We start from the raw sequence: 20,179 nt of genomic DNA on the forward strand, positions 1-20,179 counted from the left end.
ATATCATAGAAAGATGTTAACTATATATATTGGTAAAGAAGGAGGGTTATCAATACACCCAATTCTAATCATTAATCGAAACCGATTCATCACGGTATCGTCTTATATATTAGAATTTATAAACGTTAATATGAACTTGAACTTTATAATTAAACCGAAAGACACATAGGCCACATAGAATATAAAATATTCTTACATTTTCCCACTTGGTTTTTGTGTCAACTTAATGGTTTAATAACTTTAATGCGCACTTTAATATCAAGTTCTTTTAACCTTTAATGACTTAAATAAAATCAAACTGATCGAATCGTGGCGGTCACACGTCATTGAACGACATGCTCCCTTCCATGTATCACAAATCAATTCCAATTTTATATTATTCTTTTATATTGAGAAGAACCATAAATGTGTACACATACTTTAATGATAACATGTTTAATAAAAAACAGAAACATAACTTTAAGTGAATTCGTAGTGTCTCATACATAATACGCATCCTATAATCAAAACAGCAAAGTCTTATCTATAACACTCATATGCTCTACATGGCCAATGAACACATTGGGTGGTAATCCCTTAGTTAGCGGATCTGTAACCATTAATTCCGTCCTTGTATGCTCAAAAGACACTCTATGTTTCCGTACTTCTTCTTTGATAAACAAGTACTTTATCTCCATGTGTTTGGCACCTTTCGAGTATTTGTCATTCTTTGAAAAGAAGACAACTGTGGAATTATCATAGTAAATTCCCAGCGGTTTCTCTATGTTGTCGACAATCCGAAGCCCCGAGATAAAGTTCTGCAGCCACAATGAATGAACTTTGGCCTCAAAGCATGCCACAAATTCGGCCTCCATAGTGGAAGAAGCAGTGACAGACTGTTTTCCACTTTTCCACGATATTGCTCCTCTAGCTAACAAGAACAAATATCCAAACGTCGATTTCCTACTATCAACGCATTCGACATAGTCTGAATCTGAATATCCAATTACCTCAAGGTAATCAGATCTCCTGTATGTAAGCATGAACTCTTTGGTGCCTTGCAAGTACTTGAGAACCTTCTTTGCAGCCTTCCAGTGGTCCATTCCGGGATTACTTTGATATCTACTCAACATACCAACAACAAAACTGATATCTGGTCGAGTACATGTCTGAACATAGTTCAAACTCCCAAACACTGATTCATAAGGAATTCTTTCCATTTCGTTATGTTCCAATTCATTTCTTGGACATTGCATTTTACTTAACTTGTCCTCTTTCTGAATTGGAATTTTACTAGCAGAGCATTCACTCATTCTATATCTCTCTAAGACCTTATTGATATATCCTTTCTGAGACAAACTTAGCAATTCTTCTGATCTATATCTCGAATTATTTTTTTACCCGATCACATAAGATGCCTCACCCATGTCTTTCATTTCAAAGTTCTTAGATAGATATTTCTTTATATCATGTAGCATACCCATATCATTCGCAGCAAGCCAAATATCAGCAACATATAAGACTAAAAGTACAAACTTGCTCCCACTGATTTTTGTGTAGATAAATCGGTCAATAACCTCTACAAACCCATATGACGTAATGGTATCATTAAATTTCAAATACTATTGTCTGGAAGCTTGTTTAAGTCCATAAATTGAGTTTTTCAGCTTACACACCAGATGTTCATTTCCTGTGGCCACAAACCCTTCAGGCTGATCCATATATACTTCTTCCTCAAGCTCACCATTCAGAAAGGCGGTTTTCACATCCATTTGGTGAAGCTCCATATCATAATGAGCCACCAAAGCAAAAACAATTCTAAGATAATCCTTCTTTGAAACTAGAGAGAAGGTCTCTTTATAGTCAATGCCATCTTTTTGGATGAAACCTTTGGCAACAAGGCGAGCCTTGTATCTTTTAATGTTACCTTTCGAGTCGCGTTTAGTCTTAAATACCCATTTAGAACCAAAGCTTTTGAAACCGTTTAACAATTCTACTAAGTCCCAAACATTATTATCACCTATAGATTTTTTTTCTTCTTTCGCGGTAATAGACCATTTTTCAGAATTGTCACTTTCCATGGCTTTTCGGAATGTGTTCAGGTCTTCGTCAATGCTTAAGTCACATTCACTTTCAACAACATAAACCACATGGTCATTTGAAATGGCAGATCTTCGGTTCCTTCCAGATCGCTTTAATGGTTCTTGTGGTACACCATTTTCTTCGTGAATAGCGACAGGTTCATTAAATGTCCCTTCATCTATTGGGATTGGTACATCATCATGTTTTTCTATTGTCTCATTTGACTGTACTAAAACAATAGGAAACAACCTTAGGTGTGACAACAGGTGAAGAAACTTCAACCTGAACTTCTTGAATGTCCACCTTTCTTGGTTCACCACTCCCACTAGTTTGACCATTTTCAATGAACCTAGCATTTCCCGTTTCAACTATTCTTGTACTATGCTTTGGACAGTAAAATACATATCCCTTTGATTTTTCCGGATAGCCAATAAAGAAGCCATTGATAGTCCTCGAATCTTCTTTTCATGTGGATTATATGGCTTTACTTCTGCTGGACATCCCCAAACACGTAAATGTCTTAAGCTAGGTTTCCTTCCCGTCCACAGTTCAAAAGGATTCTTAGGAACTGCCTTACTAGGAACCCGGTTTAAGACATATGTTGCAGTCTTTAATGCATATGTCCACAACGAAAGGGGTAAAGAACTATTACTTATCATGCTCCTAACCATTTTCATTAAAGTATGATTCCATCTCTCAGCTACACCATTCTCCTGAGGAGTATACCAGGCATTGTATATTGTGCACAAATGCTTCTACTCTCAAGTACCTTTGTAAATGGACCAGGACATTGTCCATTTTCTATAAATTTTCCATAAAACTCACCACCTCTATCAGACCTCACTACTTTCACTTTTCTATCTAATTGCCTTTCCACCTCATTAATGAATAGCTTTAGGATATTCACAGACTGAAATTTTTCATAAGGCATGTAAGTATAACCATAATGTGAGTAATCATCAATAAAGGTGATAAAGTATTATTCACCGCTCCAAGATCGAGCATCAAACGGACCACATATATTTGTGTGAATTAACTCAAGAACTTGAGTACTTCTTGTGGCTGGTGTCTTTGTAATGTTTTTAGTCTGCTTACCTTTCATGCAATCTACACATACATCTAGATCACTAAAATCCAAGTGAGGAAGAATTTCATTCTTTACCAACCTCATAATTCTTTCCTTGGAAATGTGACCTAGTCTTTGATGCCACAAGAAAGTTGAACTTTCATTAGATGCACGACGCTTAATGCCTAGACTTTCAATATTAAACAAAGATTCAGAAAACTTTATATCAAGATTGAAACGATAAAATGAATCAAACAAAGTACCACTTCCATTAAGGTAATCATTTCTGTACAATGAGAAAACACCGTGTCCAATCTTAAAAACAAAACCTAAATCATCCAACCTACTAACAAAAACAAGATTTCTAGCACACTCAGGTACATAGAGACACCCTTCAAGATCTACATGACATCTAGTGTCCAAGATCAACTTATTAGTCCCAATGCCTTCAATTTGTGCCTTCATTATGTTTCCCATGAACAAGAATTGTTCAGGTCCTCTTATGGGTTGAATCGAACTGAATCCCTGTTTAATATGAGACACATGAGTAGTAGCACCAGTATTTAACCACCAAGTATTTTTAGCCAATTCGACAAGGTTCAGTTCAGAGAAAACATAAATATGTTGCGTACCTTTCTTTTCGAACCAAGCCTTTCTTTTCAAACTAAGCCTTTCTTTTCGGACAATCTTTCTTGAAGTATCCCATTTTCTTGTAAAAAAAACACTTCCTTTCCTTCTGGATTTGACTTTCGGGACCTTTCATGAAAGCTTTATCCTTCATCTTGTCCTTCCTACTTGGTTTTTCCTTATTGCTACTAACATTTCCATAGCCCACAAGATTGAAAACATGATCCTTCATTTTCTTAATTCTCCCTTCCTCTTGAACCAACATAGCCTTTAACTCCTTAAAGTCCCATTTATCTTTAATGGTGTTGTAATTTACCTAGAACAAGCTAAACTCAAAAGGTAGAGAGTTCATAATGAATTGGACCAAGAAATTCTCATGAACTTCCATTCCCAAGGTTGACAACCTTGCTGCCAAGTCAAATTTTTTTCGTAGTAAGCTCATTCATGATCATGAATTAGCTGAGACCAGTCAAATTTTTTTCGTAGTAAGCTCATTCATGAGACCTCCTACAATCGACTTGTCAGCCAAATCAGATTGTGAACACTCCTTAATTTTCTCTATGAATTCTCTTGCTTTCTCTGTCTTAGGCATAGATGGCTTAACACTTTCTACCATCGTCATTCTCATGAGGTTCAAACTCAGCCTGTTAGATCGCTCCCAAATCTCATAACGAGATTTTTCAGTTTCGGAGCTATCTGCTGTAATGGCTGCAGGTTCCTCATTTGTTAGTATTGTAGAGTCCAAAGCCATTATACCCAATGCAAACCGGATCTGATCGGACCATTCACCGTCATTCAGCCTATTGCACTTTACGACAGAGTTAGCAGATGCATACAAGTTTGAAGAAGCTACACTGACACTTTTACACAGATTCTTTAGGCCTAACTTAAATTTAATACATGAATTTAAATAACCTTTGAGCAATATTTAAACACAAACACTTTTAATGATGCTAAATTTATAATTTTATAATTAACCAAATCACATATTCATCAAATAAATTTGTTACCTTTGGGTATATTGACTATATTGAAAATGATTAATTCTTTTAATATTAACTATATTCAATGATCCACTTTTGGGTGATCTACAAAAATATATATAACAAAATAATTAATCAATCAAAACTTTTATGTCATTTTTAGCATCTCTTTAATCATGATCAATTAAGAAATCTTTTAAAAAATTTACAGTGCCTTCGATGACTAACAAGTTATATACATATAAACACTAAAATATTTAATTATTTATTTGGTATATATTATTTTATATTATGTTAATATTACATAACTCAAATTACCCGATTATTAACATAAACTAAAAAGTTTGCAGCGGAAGCAAACTACAACTGTTAATCGTGACTTTACGACTGCGCTAATTGTGTGTTCAACATAAAGAATAACCGGTTATCTATTAACACCACCACACATCAAAGAACATAACTGATGCAACAACCGTAATCATGCACGACATAATTCATGCACAACATCAACACTACAAGAAAACAACCGATTTGCGATGGAAGAATTTCTTGCAAGTTCCTCGCAAATAAACAATCGCAAGGGATTTGCGAGAAACAACAATTCCTCGCAAATCGCGTCTCGCAAATTAAATATATCGCAAATCCCTCACAATTTTTGCGAGGAACTTTTTCCCTCGCAAAGTACTCGCAAATTGCGAGGACCACACTCCTCGCACATCCCTAGCCGTTTGCGAGACACCTCCTGACTCGTAAATCTGAAGCAATTTGCGAGGAATAAAATCCATCGCAAATACATTGCAAGATTCAACCCTCGCAAATTTTAAAATGAAATATAGGTTTGCAAATTCTGGATTAAATTGAAATTAATCTCGGATTAGAAAATATAATGAATTAGGAATGAAAATTGAATTGAAAATATATTAAAATTAAATTAAAATTAGGAATAGAAGATATAAAAATTAAAATTAAAGTTAACTTGTCATGACAAAAAATTTACATTACAAAACATAGTCTTTAATTAAGAAAATTAAGAGAGATGATAAAAGGAAGAGTAATTAAAAAGATTGAGAAAGAGAGGTGATGTTTCTGGCATTACTTCCGCTACCGGCATTGGTTTCTGTTCCATCGGTGTTGCCCTCTTCTCCGGCTACTGGTGTTGCCGTCGGTGTTGCCATCGATGTTGCCATTGTCTTGTTTCGAAACTTTGCAGCAAACTCAGGATCTTTTTCAGCAAGATAGTCGAAATAAGCATCATAGCTATGCATCCTTTGTGCACTCTCTTGGATTTGACTCGCTTGAGTCTGAATACATTCCTCAGCAGCAGCTAGTTTCTGAGCCAAAATGATTGGATCATTAGTTGGAGACACAGGCGGCGGTGGACAGCTACTTGAAGAAGACGCTTCAAATTGCATTGAACCAACCCCGAAAATCCTGTTTTTTTTCTTAGGAGCAACCTAAGAACAAAACAAAAAATGAACTTGTAAGTTAAACATAAGAAAGAGAGACACAACTATCCAATGAAAATTTAACCAAGCAGAAGAAGTACTCTACATTACTATACGATTGGCAAACCAAGCAGAAGCAGTACTAAACATTACAATATGATTGCATCTATACAAAGTATATAAAGTTTACAAAACTTACCGATGTGTAAATTTTATTTTTAATATGAATGGGCACCCCAGCACTCTCTCCATTGTCCCCTGTACAAAGCTCAGATTCCAACTCTTGAATCTTGGATGACACCTTGTTGAACAGAGACTCAGACTTTCCATCCGTAAATGACCCATCGGGCTTTCGATGTGTGTCTTCTAAGATCAGTAGAAAGTCAGGAGTTAACTGACCGGTCCGCTCAGACTGAAATTAGAGAAAAAGAGAATTGATTAGCCAAATAATAATTGTTTATAAGGTAAAAGAAGGCCTAATTTAAATAACTACACTTACATGTTTCCGAGCACGAGCTTTAAAAGAAGTTTGGCCTAAGCGGTGCTTATATATTCCGGTACCTTCTGGGTCATGATATCGAGCATTACGGTTGTTGATGCTCTTGATTTCGGATTTGGGATCAAGCCAATACTGAACCAGACCTTCCCATACTTGAGGATCAATCCACCGTGGCTTTGCCTCATCACCTTTTCGCTTCCACTTTAGCTTCCACCTCGACACTTGATCACACATCCTCTCCTTCAACTTGGCTTCAAACTCCTGCCTTACTCTCTCATTAATGGCTCGGTCCCAATTATATGTTTGCTTCCAAGAAAAAAAGTATATTAGTCTCAGTCAACCACAAAAAAAAGTATATGTAAAACTTGAAAACAAAAAATGACTTACCGCAAAAGTTTCATACCAACGGTCAACCACTGCACTTGGCGTTTGTGTCCAATTGGCATGGGGCTCTTTGAAATCTCTTTCAAAGATGCTTCGTACAGTAGAAGCAACAGCAGGATCTTGATCAAACCTTCAAACATAAAGAGAAACAAAGAATATGAATCAACCTTAGAATTCAAAAATGAAATTAAAAACATTAGAATTCTAATATGAAATCAAAAACATTACCAGAGAGTTCCTTGAGGTCGGCGCGGATCTAGCCTCGTTAAACCTGCACGCCCAGGACTATCGAGCAACTCTTCCAGAGTTAGACTGTTCAGTCGGGCAGAAGCTCCAGTAGAAGTCGAATGAGCAGGTGGAGACGTACCAATCTCTGGATCTGCATTAGTAGAGGGCCGTGGTTGTTGAGAGGGCCGTGGTTGTTGAGAGGGCAGTGGTTGTTGAGAGGACAGTGGTTGCGACGTTGAACGATGGTTATTTTGGACTGCCGCTGTGTTCTGAGAACCGGCGGAACCCCGACTACGGTTTGAACTGGTGGGTTCAGGTACACGTTGATTAGTGAGAAATCTTGTGTAATCATTACCATGAAACATCTACAATAAAAATCAAAGTAAAATTAGTCAGAAAAATCAAAGTAACATTTGTAATTGAACAAGTAAAATTCAAACAGTTCAAACTAAACAATTAAAATTAAACAACTAAACAACTGAACTAAAATTAGGGTTTGGGAACTACCTTGACGGAGAAGTGGAAAAGACAGAGAAGGAGATCGGGAAATCGGATCGGGAAAGCCGGAAAAGATTGAAACAGAGCCTAAATAGAAATCTCTTTACGGAGAAGACGGAGAAGACAGAGACGAAGTAGATTGAAACAGAGATTTGAGGGAGAAGGTTTGAGAGAGGGTTTGTGCGTCTAGGTTTGTGCGGCTAGGGTGTGAGCTTCGCTCAAACCGAGTCTGGATTGTATATATAGATATTTTGTAACCTCGCAAATCCCTCGCACATATTGCGACGGACTAACTACGGTCCCTCGCAAATCACTCGCAACAAGCCGACAAACTGACCAATAATAATACGCAAAACTTTGCGAGAGATTAGCGAGGAATCATCGCACATCCCTCGCAAACGTGTCGCCGGACGCCGACAAACTAACCAATTAAAATGCACCAGTTTTGCGAGGGATTAGCGAGAACTCCTCGCACTTCCCTCGCAAATCGATTTAACCAAATTCATAAACTAAGGATTTAATTTTTCATAAACTCAAGAACATGCAAAGAGAAAAAGTAAGTAATAGTCATCACATCTCCTCATACAATTAACTCAATCAAAAGCTCAAAAGAAATCCCTAAACATATATATCTTATAAACCCTATACCCTAAACAACACTTATCAACCCTATACCCTAAACAACATTTATCAACCCTATACCCTAAACAACATTTATCAATAACCAATCAAAAATTTCTTGTCTCTTGATGTTGGTTAGTGATGCTCTCCTTTAGTTTGAAAATGTTAATGATAATCACTAACCATATTAACATGTTAATTAAAATGAATAAATACATTTGTGAGGGAACCGTGAGGCAGTAGCGATGGATTAGCGAGAGATCTGCAAGGACAAGTAAGAAATCCAACGCAAATCCCTTGCAACTTGGAAATTCTTTATAAAAAAACAACAAAAAGTACAATTATTCAATCAAACCCATTACATTATCATCATTAGAATCTTCTCCATCATCGGACTCTTCGAATTCGTCTAACATCATCATCTGGAAGAAGTCATCGCTTATCCGTCGCAATATTGCGAGGGAATTGCAAGTGCTCTCGTGTTTCTAGCAATTGACTCGCAAAGCCGTCGCAAATTTGCGAGGGCGTAGCGCCGTCACAGATTTCCGTCGCAAATCAACTGTTTTCTTGTAGTACAACAACGATTTCATAATAATAAAATAACCGAGATTCTTTCCACTTCAGTGTGCTTTATAAATAAGACAAAAACCCAAAATCCTCTAATCATGATTCTACGAGAATCTTCATGCACACACAATATTATTCAAAGTGAATTAAACATTCATGCATGCATGAAACGATTTAGAAGAATATGGCAGTTACTTATACGTACGTGCCTCTTCGGATACGTTGATTATGCACACCAAAAATTCCAGAATTGATTACGAACCGTTAAGCACTAGATTTCCATGTCATACGTTAGATTAGTGAACTAAACAAATCAAAAATGGCTTTGATACCATATATAAATTCAGATTTCTATATTTATGAAATCTATATATCCCCAAGATCATCTAGAATTGATCTAATTCAACCATGAACACTTTTTTAGAGAAGAAGAAACACTAACTTTGATCCATTGCTTGATTATGTTTGATGATAGATCCAAGTCTTCAAATTGATTTTCTCCTCCTTTTGACCTTTCTCTCTTATGATTCCTTTGATGGACAAGGAATCCACACTATTCTATCTTTCTATGTTTCTTTTGTTGTTGTTGTTTTGTTACCACCATATTAACATGATATTCGTTCACTTCTTATATGTGACGAAACATCACTAGTGAACCCACGTGATCATTCACGTACTTTAACAGCCACTTATGTATAATGACCTTTCATCTAATTAATATAATACTGCAAATTAATTACACGTTATCATATATACGAATATCATGGAAAGATATTAATTATATATATTGGTAAGGAAGGAGGGTTATTAATACACCCAATTCTAATCATTAATCGAAACCGATTCATCACGGTATCGTCTTATATATTAGAATTCATAAACGTTAATATGAACTTGAACTTTATAATTAAACCGAAAAACACATAGGCCACATAGAATATAAACTATGCTTACAAAAATTGCTATGAAATTAAATCTATGATTATTGTTTACAATCTAAGGTTAAGCTTTAAATTTTAGGATTTAGAGTTTAGGGTTTGGAGTTTAGGGTTTAGGATAGGATATAATAAATGGTTTCATGCTTAAGTTTTTAGGGGATATGATGAGGTTAAAAAATTTTTGATAGTTAACAATGACTACTTCGCCAAAACACAAGTAGTTTTTAGTAGATGTGTATAACTCATCGTCCATATGGACTCGATTTTATGGACATGAAAGATTAAAATCGTTTGATAGTTAACCATGACTACTTTACCAAACCACAAATTGTTTGATTAAGTAGGTATTAGTATGTTTTTTTCTCTGATCATCTAAAAATAATTATCCATTTATGCATGTTAATCATCTACATAACAGCGAACAATTATTTAGCTATAAATGGATAATGTATATTATAACTATTCACCTTTAATATAGTAAAATGGATTTTAAACTATAGAAAATATAATTATAATGCATGTATGTATGGTTACATGCTTTTGAGGTTAATGTTTAAGATCGAGGAGACAAGAGTTATGAGTTTTAAATTTAGAGTTTCATGATTAGTATTATTTTTTTAGGTTTAGAGTTTAAGATTTATGGACAACAAAAAAGAAGGTTGAGTTCGAATACACAAACTATTAACTCATACATTCTCATATGGTTTGATTCATATTGGGTGTTCATTGTTGTCTCATATAATTTTACTACCCATCCAAGTTTTTCCAACACACACTATCATTTACCAAATAACACATTTACAATCAAAAATGGATAGTATTAAATATAATTTGAAACGACCCAAATAAATAATAAAAAGAATAAATACTCTAAACTAGTGATCTCATACCAACTAGACACCTAACCACATCCAAACCAAACAGCGGAAAATAGACAATACCAATAAATAGCCAATAATAAATAACCAATATTAAAGCATAACAATTAACCAATAATCCAATCAACATAAACACATAGAACCAGCAATCCTAAACAACATTCTAGGACTCAACTCTAGCAACCTAGCAATGCCAGACAACAACCAATCGAGTCTCTAGAACATCCTCATCTTCATTGCCTTGATTCCACGTTCACACTTTGCCTTTACCTGCACCACAAACACAAATTGAAATGCATGAGTATTTTATAAACACTCAGTAAGGCAATCCTCCCATCTACTGGGCTATACACACAAGCAATAGAGACATCTCTAACCATCAACCAACAATCAATAACCAACAATGACAAACCAAGATTTTGCATCGACCAACGCCAACCATGCATCGACCGACACCAACTGGGGTTGCATCGACCAACACATGCTTGCATCGACCGACACAAGGTTTAGTTGCATCGATCGACACACACAATGCATCGGCCGACGCATGCTCGACCAACGCCTCCACATGGCATCGACCGATACTTTTAGGTCAAACGCGCCGTCCTCGCATTTGCATCGACCGATGCACATGCCGAGCATCGTTTTTCCTCGAAGCTTCTCGCCGGATCTTCGTTCCTACAACCATCAAACTCAATTCCAAGCCACAAGAAAGCTTCACAAAGTCCCGAATAACATTCTACCAATCCAAACAATACATAAACAAGCAGATCAGAGAAATCTCCATCTTAGATAAGTCATGGTCATGCACTTACCTTTGCCAAGAAGATTCTGAACCTCAAACAAGCAAAACAATGCTCCTAGGAAGCTCCTTCAACGATCCCAGCTACAGATCTCTACATGAACAACTTCAAACTCCTAAAATCTCACCAAGAAAACTTCAAACTTTTTTCTCTCTTTTCTTTTCTCTCAAAAACGGCCAATCTCTTCGAATGAGAGAAAAACTCGAGTTAAGAGTTTTTCCCTAACCCAAAACGCAGTGTTTTACTTAAAACATATCGCACAAAACCGACCTTGCATCGACCGATGCACTACTACCATCGATCAAGCACATTCCAAACCGGGATTCTAGTTCGCGGATGTTACATAATTATACATAAAAATTATATTAATATAAATCTTAAAATGAAGAAAAAATGTAATTATAATTCATTGTAAAAAAAACTGGTTATCGAATTTTAATAACTTCTAAATATCCTTTTTATCAAAAAAAAACTTTTATTATCTCGTAGCCATGTGATATATTTCCATCTAACGGTCAAATTAATAATGCATAAGAACCATTAGATCTCAATGATTTCTTCAAGAATCATTTTCCAGCCATTGCATCGTTAGTAGTAGTACTAGTTATAAATGGACAAGTCCCACACACAACTAATGTCTTTGGTTTAGTTAACCCCCTCTCACAAAATTAGGGACAAAATCTCTAAATTTTAAATGGGAAAAATGCCGAAAAAAATCCCAATTTTCAAATTTGCGACGAAAAAAGCCTAGACTTTCAAGATGTCATTTTAATCTTCAAGTTTGGGTTGACTTTATAATTAAATGACGAATTTTTGTTGACCTGGCCATTTAAGTCATCGTGATAATCACCGTTAGAAACCCGAAAACATAGTTAATTAACAGTTAACGGTCTCCGTCAATCACAAAAACGGCGTCGTTTCTCTTAATGAAGAAACTTATAACCCCCAAATCGATTTCTAGGGTTCGAAAACCCTCAAATCGATTTCTAGTTCGAAACCCCCAAATCGATCTCCAATCACAAAACACGTAAAACAAAAATCTCTCATTCTCTAAAATCGAAACGAAGTCCTAATTGGATGGCAAGAACCCGTGGAGGAGGACCGAAGCTTCCAACTCGGTGGTCAATGAGACTGAGTTCGTCGGAGACAGTGGAGACAGAGGAGGTAATGGAGACGGTGGAGACAGCGGAGGCAATGGAGACAGAGGCAACGGTTCGCAACCCATCTGAGAGTGAGCCTGGTTCAAACCCACCCGAAGCAGCAATTGAGATTGGTCAACCGATACTAGAAAAAGAAAAGGAAGTATCGAAAAAGGAAGAAGGGTGAAGATATTGAAGAAGATTGTGAGGCTGTAAGTGGGGATGATTGTACGGTGGCTGGCGATGAAGACTATGGTGAGATTGGTTACGCAGACGAGGTAAACGGAAATGAAAACGTAGAGGAAGTTCGTCAATCTGACAATTTGGCCGTTGTAGATGTAGAACCAGTTGTAGGTGTGGAAGACAATTGTGTAGGAAATGTAGGTGTAGAAGAAAACAATTGGGATTCCAATATAGGAGAAAATGTCGAAAGAGATGAAGATGATGCCGGTGTCGAGGAAGAAAATTGTGAAGACTTTGAAGCCAAATTTGGAACAGCTGCGAGAGATGAGGTGGATAATGAAAATGATGCAAATAGTGGAGATGATATTTGGGAAGATGAGAAGATTCCAGATCCTCTATCAGACAGTGATGATGAAGACAATTGTGATGAAAATGGTGATGGTCATGAAGCTGAAGATCCTCAAGAACTTCTGAAGTTGGGGAAAACATTCAATGGCCCAGATGAATACAAGATAGTTGTCTTGAGGTATTGTTTGAAAACCATATACGACATCAAGCTTTATAGGTCACAAAGTTTGAAGATTGGTGCGAAGTGTTCTGCCACTGATGTCAAATGTCCATGGAGATGCTACTGCGCGTATGACAAGAAAAAGCATAAGATGCAAGTTAAAATATATGATAATGAACATGCTTGTGTGAGGTCAGGGTACTCGAAGATGCTGAAGCAAGGAAATTGCTTGGCTGTATAGAGAAAGGTTGAGAAGGAATCGCAAAATTACTAAACAAGAGATGGTTGCAGAGATCTTGAGGGAGTATGGTTTGACAGTGACTGAAGACCAATGTGCAAAGGAGAAGACCAAAGTTCTTAAAGAAAGGAAAGTGACACATCAAGAACATTTCGCTCGTATTTTTGATTGTCAAGCAGAGATCTTTCGATCTAATCTGGATACGGCATTTGAGATTGAGACTATACCGGGTACAATCATTGGAAGCTTACAAAGGTTTTATCGTCTATTCATCTGTTTTAAGTCACAAAGAGATTCTTGGAAGCATACATGCATACCTATCATCGGAATAAATGGTGTGTTTCTGAAGTGGGACGTTAAAGGTCACCTCTTAGCTGTTGTGGAAAGAGATGGGGATAACAGGATTGTTCCTATTGCATGGGCTGTTGTTAAGATCGAGAATGATGATAACTGAGACTGGTTTCTTAGGATGCTCAGTGCGAAGTTGGATCTTAAAGATGGGAAAAAATTCACAGTCATCTCAGACAAACAATCGGTAGGCCATACTAAATTATTTTACATTCAATCTTATGATAAATGTCATTGTCATTCTTACTTGTTGTATAGCTAATTACAGGGTTTAGTGAAAGCAATCCAAACAGTCATTCTAGAAGCTGAGCATAGGCAGTGTTCTAGGCACATCATGGACAACTGGAAGAGAAGAAGCCATGACATGGAGCTTCAGAGACTCTTCTGGAAGATAGCTAGGAGCTACACGGTAGGAGAATTCAATGGGTATATGCTGGAGCTAAAGAATTACAATCCAAGTGCCTATGATTCTCTACTGAAGACTAATCCCAGGACATGGTCTAGAGCATTCTTTAAGGTTGGAAGTTGCTGCAATGACACCTTGAATAACCTTAGTGAGTCTTTCAATAGGACAATCCGCCAAGCGAGAAGGAAACCGTTACTAGAGATGTTGGAAGACATTAGAAGGCAGTGTATGGTGCACAATGCCAAGAGATATATAATCGCTTGTAGATTGAAGACTCGATTCACGAAGAGAGCTCATGCTGAGATAGAGAAGATGATTGTTGGGGAACAAGCTTGTGAAAGATGGATGGCAAGACACAACAAACATGAAATAAAACATGGTGATATGATTTACGAAGTGGACATGAGTGCTCGTACATGTGGTTGTATAAAGTGGCAGATGACAGGGATACCATGTGTTCATGTTGCATCTGTCATCATAGAGAAGAAAGAGAAAGTTGAAGATTATGTTGTGGACTGGTACACAGAAAGAATGTGGGAGCTAACATACTAGGATGGTATTGGGCCTGTTCAAGGCAAGCTCTTGTGGCCAATAGTGAACAGATTAGGAGTTTTGCCACCTCCATGGAGAAGAGGCAATCCTGGTAGACCACGTAACCATGCTAGGTGAAAGGGGATGTTTGAGACTGCTTCTAGCTCCAACGCCACGTTATCACGCATGAACCGTATCATGACATGTTCAAACTGCAAGGAAGAAGGACACAACAAACAAAGCTGTAAGAATCCGAGAGTTACAACTCCACCAAGGAGAGGAAGAGGTCGACCAAGAAAAGATCAGGTAATAATCACAGTTGGTGTTTGTGTGTTTGTTTAGAATATTGAATAAATATTGATATTGTTATTGACTTAGAAACCGAGGATTATCTTATTTGGACAAGGACAACCGTTGGTTGGAGAAACATCTCAGGGACCACCATCTCATGGAAAATCTTCTCAGGGATAATCTCATAGACCACCATCTCAGGGAGCATCATCTCTTAGAGGACGATCATCACAAAGAGGAGGATCACAAAGAGGAGGCTCCTCACAGAGAGGAAGAGCACATATTCCACCAAATCAGAGAGGAAGAGCACATATACCACCACCGCAGACAGGAGGATCTCAGGATGCATCTCAGAGAGGCGGAAGTACTCAGACAGGAGGTTGGGTCCATAGTTTCAATGTTCAAGCTAAGAGGCTTTTGTTGATGCAGTTTATGTGTTTTGTGTTTTTTGGTTAGATTCAAAACCGTATTTGGTGTTGTTGTTTGACTGATTTGGCTTGTGTCATTAACATTTTAGGAACACAGTTTTGGTGTTGTTTTGTTTTTTATTAAGACATGTTCTATTAGGCTATTTTAAGACATGATCTAAACATGATCTTGTCTATTTCATTCACCACCTCCACGCGATTACAACACAAACAAACCGATTACAACACAGACAAACCATTTGTGAAAATACACTTAATAACCAAAAACAACTTTCTTCTCTTTTCCTTGACCATACATCACATAAACCAACATAATGGTGATAACACAAAGCCACACAAAATACAATTTGAAGCACACTTTACATTTTTGAAGTTCCATTTTGCTAAGCATTTCTTCATACTTTAATTCTTGAATCATAGCCTTTAACTCATTTGCCTCACATTGCTTTGCTAATTTCATTTGCCATGATGGCTACTCTAGGCAAAGCATCTTTAACTTCTTCAAACACGGCATCCTCAACCCACTTAAACAAGTGATTCTAATGCACATACAAATGACACATTATTAACTTGAATTGGTCAACAAAACGAAGAACAAGTTTATATACTTACATCTTTCTTGGTTGTCCACGAATTCACATCTCTTTTGCTGACACAACGGAAGAAACGTCGTCCCGGATTCTCTTGCGTCTTAAAAGTAAAGATAGTGACACCTAAACCACATACAAACTTCGACGGCACACCACGCTCACCGACAACACCGGATGTGACAGAGCTGGAACTCATTGGAGATCGATTTGGGGGTTTCAAACTAGAAATCGATTTGAGGGTTTTCGAACCATAGAAATCGATTTGGGGTTATAAGTTTCTTCATTAAGAGAAACGACGTCATTTTTGTGATTGACGGAGACCGTTAACGGTTAATTAACTCCGTTTTCGGGTTTCTAACGGTGATTATCACGATGACTTAAACGGCCAGGTCAACAAAAGTTCGTCATTTAATTATAAAATCAACCCAAACTTAAGAATTAAAATGACATCTTGAAAGTCCAGGCTTTTTTATTGTAAATTTGAAAGTTGGGAATTTTTTCGGCATTTTTTCCAATTTTAAATCAATAGTGTAAAAGTAAGAAAAAAATTGCCTCATGGACCAAAAAATGTTTTAAAATAAAAGAATTCATTTCTAAAGTATGTTATCTTATTATTATTATTATAAATGTTTTCACTATTGTAGAAAGAGATGTCGGCATTCCAATGATACTTTTTTTTTCACTAGAGCGTCTTTATTGATTAAGCCTAGTAAACAGACCAATATTACAAGCCAAAAGAACCAAATGTATAAAACAAACCAACTAAAATAAAAGCCCACATGCCCAATCATAATTTCTTCCTTGAGACTGAAGAGATTAAATGGAACACAGACCACGTAGCAAAAGAGAGACATGATGGTTGACACGTGGGAAGTCGAAGAATGGAGTCTCCGGTCACCGGCATACGGAAGTAACGCTGGAAAACTTCGATTCCGGTCAAAATCGCTGGAAAGTTATACTGAAATCTCGATCTACACCCAGAAAGTTACAGCGGATTCCAATTTTGCTGAGAAAATAACTCCAAAGCAGAGCTTCACCATCTTCGTCTTCAGTAAAGAACTTTCCAATCTCCAAGAAAGAAGATCTACATCATAAGCCTGCAAACCAAACAAACTCCATCGACCCATCAAACTTCGGCATAGATACATGCATCATCATCAATTACTTCAAATCAAACCAAATGAATGATAGAAGCAACCAAAATCGGATTCGAAGATTAACCGAATCAACTGAGTCAACAAAAAAACTAAAACCAAACACCACTGAGAGAAGGCAGCGGATCTACTAGAGAAAAGCCGGCCAAGCAGTGCTAAAGTAGCCACCGCTACCGGAGAAAGCGCTAGCCAAACCGGCGCTAAAGTAGCCACCGTTGCCGGAGAAAGAACTGGCCAACTTCATTGAAAAAACCGGAGATGCCAGAAGCAAGCCTGATAGCCGAGAAATAAAGCCAGAATATACCAACCGACGAACAAAAAGAAGATCGGAGAATTTCTCTCTCTCTAAAAAATCGCAGAGAGAGAAGAGAGAGAGAAAACCCAATTGCATTCCAATGATACTTACATTACATCATTATTTTTGTATTTATCACCGAAAAGTCCGATCTCCACTTATACAAATAGTTCAAATAACATTAAGTTAATTTTAAAATCGTGAAGTAGTACTATAAAGTTAGCCCACCATTTGCCGTATACAAATAGTGAATTATTATTTTTTTGATCATCTTCATTAAATAACCAAAGCATACCAAAGTTAAGAAACAAATAGAACACATCTTATTATCTTATTATATAAAGTTGGATTTTAAAAGTTACCCATTAAGGAGAATTAGACATTTGTGAGATTTTGATATTGATATAAACTTGGCACATGTTAAAATCTTATTAATGGCTAACTTTCAAAACTCAACTTTATATAATAAGATATATATTTCACAAAATTCGAAATTATAATATTATTTACTCATTTTTAATTTTAAGTTATTAATTCTACAAAAAAATATAGAAAAATAGATTAAAGAAAATATACAGTTAATTATTAATTCTAAATTTTATAAATACTCACTTCTATGAAAACATAGATAGTTTCATATTTAAATAATTTATTCAAAAACACAACTTTCAACTTTGTTTAATTGGGAATTTTTTTTTTAATGGGAAGGTAAATTTTGCATATTTTTTAAAACCAAAAATTTTCTCCTATTTTCTCTTTTTTCAATTGGAAATAGGTAAGATTAATATGTTAACCCAAAAAAAGATTAATATATGCGTCTTCTTTTTCTAATACTGTATTTTAAAATTTACTGTAGTATTTTCAGATTGTTTTATTTAATTTATATTTTCATCTTTGAATTATTTGGGATTCACATACTACCATACTTATAATTTTCTATATATTCTTTAATTATGTCAAATTAATTTTCTTTTAATTTCTCTACCTTTATTGGTTGCACATCTCCAAGTGGTGTGAGCAAGCGTATCCGAAAGGGGCGTGGATTCGCCGAACGCTATTCTCATGCTCGTAAATACCATACACCTTCTCCTGAGTCATGAGTGTTCACCTCCTCGGCCTGACAGAAGACGCGATCAGGACAGGAGCTGGGATAGAGATATTAATCATGGGATATGGAGACAAACTGATATTTAGCATTGATCTTAAAATATTATATTTTGAACTTGACATAATTATCCTCAGATTTATCAACAACAAAAAAAAACAACTTATATCACCGTTTTCCCCCAAAAATATATTTTCACCAATCAGAATGATGAAGATTCACTGGTAGACTCACTGGAACTAGAGAATAAGTGGATCCCACTAAAGGTAGTCGAGGGTGTTACATTGGTTTTGGTATTAATAATTTATTTGCAAATTGTATAATTTTAATCAATGTTCAAGAAAGCGCTAGGCGTTAGCTAGACAGTTTTAGATGGTTTAGGCATTTACACTATAAACTAATATATATGATATTATAAACACAACTATACAAACTATGTACAAGAATAATAAAAAAATAAATCAAAAACAAAACAATAGATAAAAACATTATTTCAATTCATTTTAAATAACATATTAAACATTTATAATTATGTTAATAGAAATAAACCTTATAAATTTTAAATTTGTGCAATTAAAATTTTAAAGATACACTAAATTATAAATTATGTTTTCCCAATTATGATACTACAATTTTTGGCAGTCCAGTTATATACATATAAATACATTATTTTATATTATGTTAATATTACATAACTCAAATTACCCGGTTTTTAACATAAACTAAAAAATTTGCAGCGGAAGCAAACTACAACTGTTAATCGTGACTTTACGACTGCGCTAATTGTGTGTAAGTGTTCAACATAAAGAATAACCGGTTATCTATTAACACCACCACAAATCAAAGAAAATAACTGATGCAACAACCGTAATCAGAACCGGCGCAATAGATTTTGATGCCTAAAGCCGAAAAGAATTTTTTTAGACCTATTATTAAAAAAAGAAAACGAAAAACCCAAAAATGACTTATGTACAGATTGAAATAGAGAACTCTATGATAAATTAAGTGGGATTGACCACTACACTACAGCACACTTTTTTAAAAATGATGCTCTTAACATTTATATATTAGTTTGATGCTTAAAACACGAGCTTCACAAGCTTTAGCCACGGGCCGGACCTCCGTAATCATGCACGACATAATTTATGCACAACATCAACAACGATTTCATAATAATAAAATAACCGAGATTCTTTCCACTTCAGTGTGCTTTATAAATAAGACAAAAACCCAAAAACCTCTAATCATGATTCTACGAGAATCTTCATGCACACACAATATTATTCAAAGTGAATTAAACATTCATGCATGCATGAAACGATTTAGAAGAATATGGCAGTTACTTATACGTACGTGCCTCTTCGG

General features: G+C 35.9%; 2 pseudogenes; both read right to left on the minus strand.

Moving 5' to 3' along the window:
* Nucleotides 1-503: 503 nt before the first annotated feature.
* LOC147945501 (secreted RxLR effector protein 161 pseudogene) lies at nt 504-1,292 on the minus strand (annotated as a pseudogene).
* A 14,631-nt stretch (nt 1,293-15,923) lies between these two features.
* Nucleotides 15,924-16,456, minus strand: LOC109132658 (uncharacterized protein At1g43920, Chloroplastic-like; annotated as a pseudogene).
* Nucleotides 16,457-20,179: the final 3,723 nt, after the last annotated feature.

The sequence above is a fragment of the Camelina sativa genome, chromosome 4 (assembly GCF_030686135.1).
Source record: "Camelina sativa cultivar CO46 ecotype springtype chromosome 4, ASM3068613v1".
NCBI lineage: Eukaryota > Viridiplantae > Streptophyta > Magnoliopsida > Brassicales > Brassicaceae > Camelina > Camelina sativa.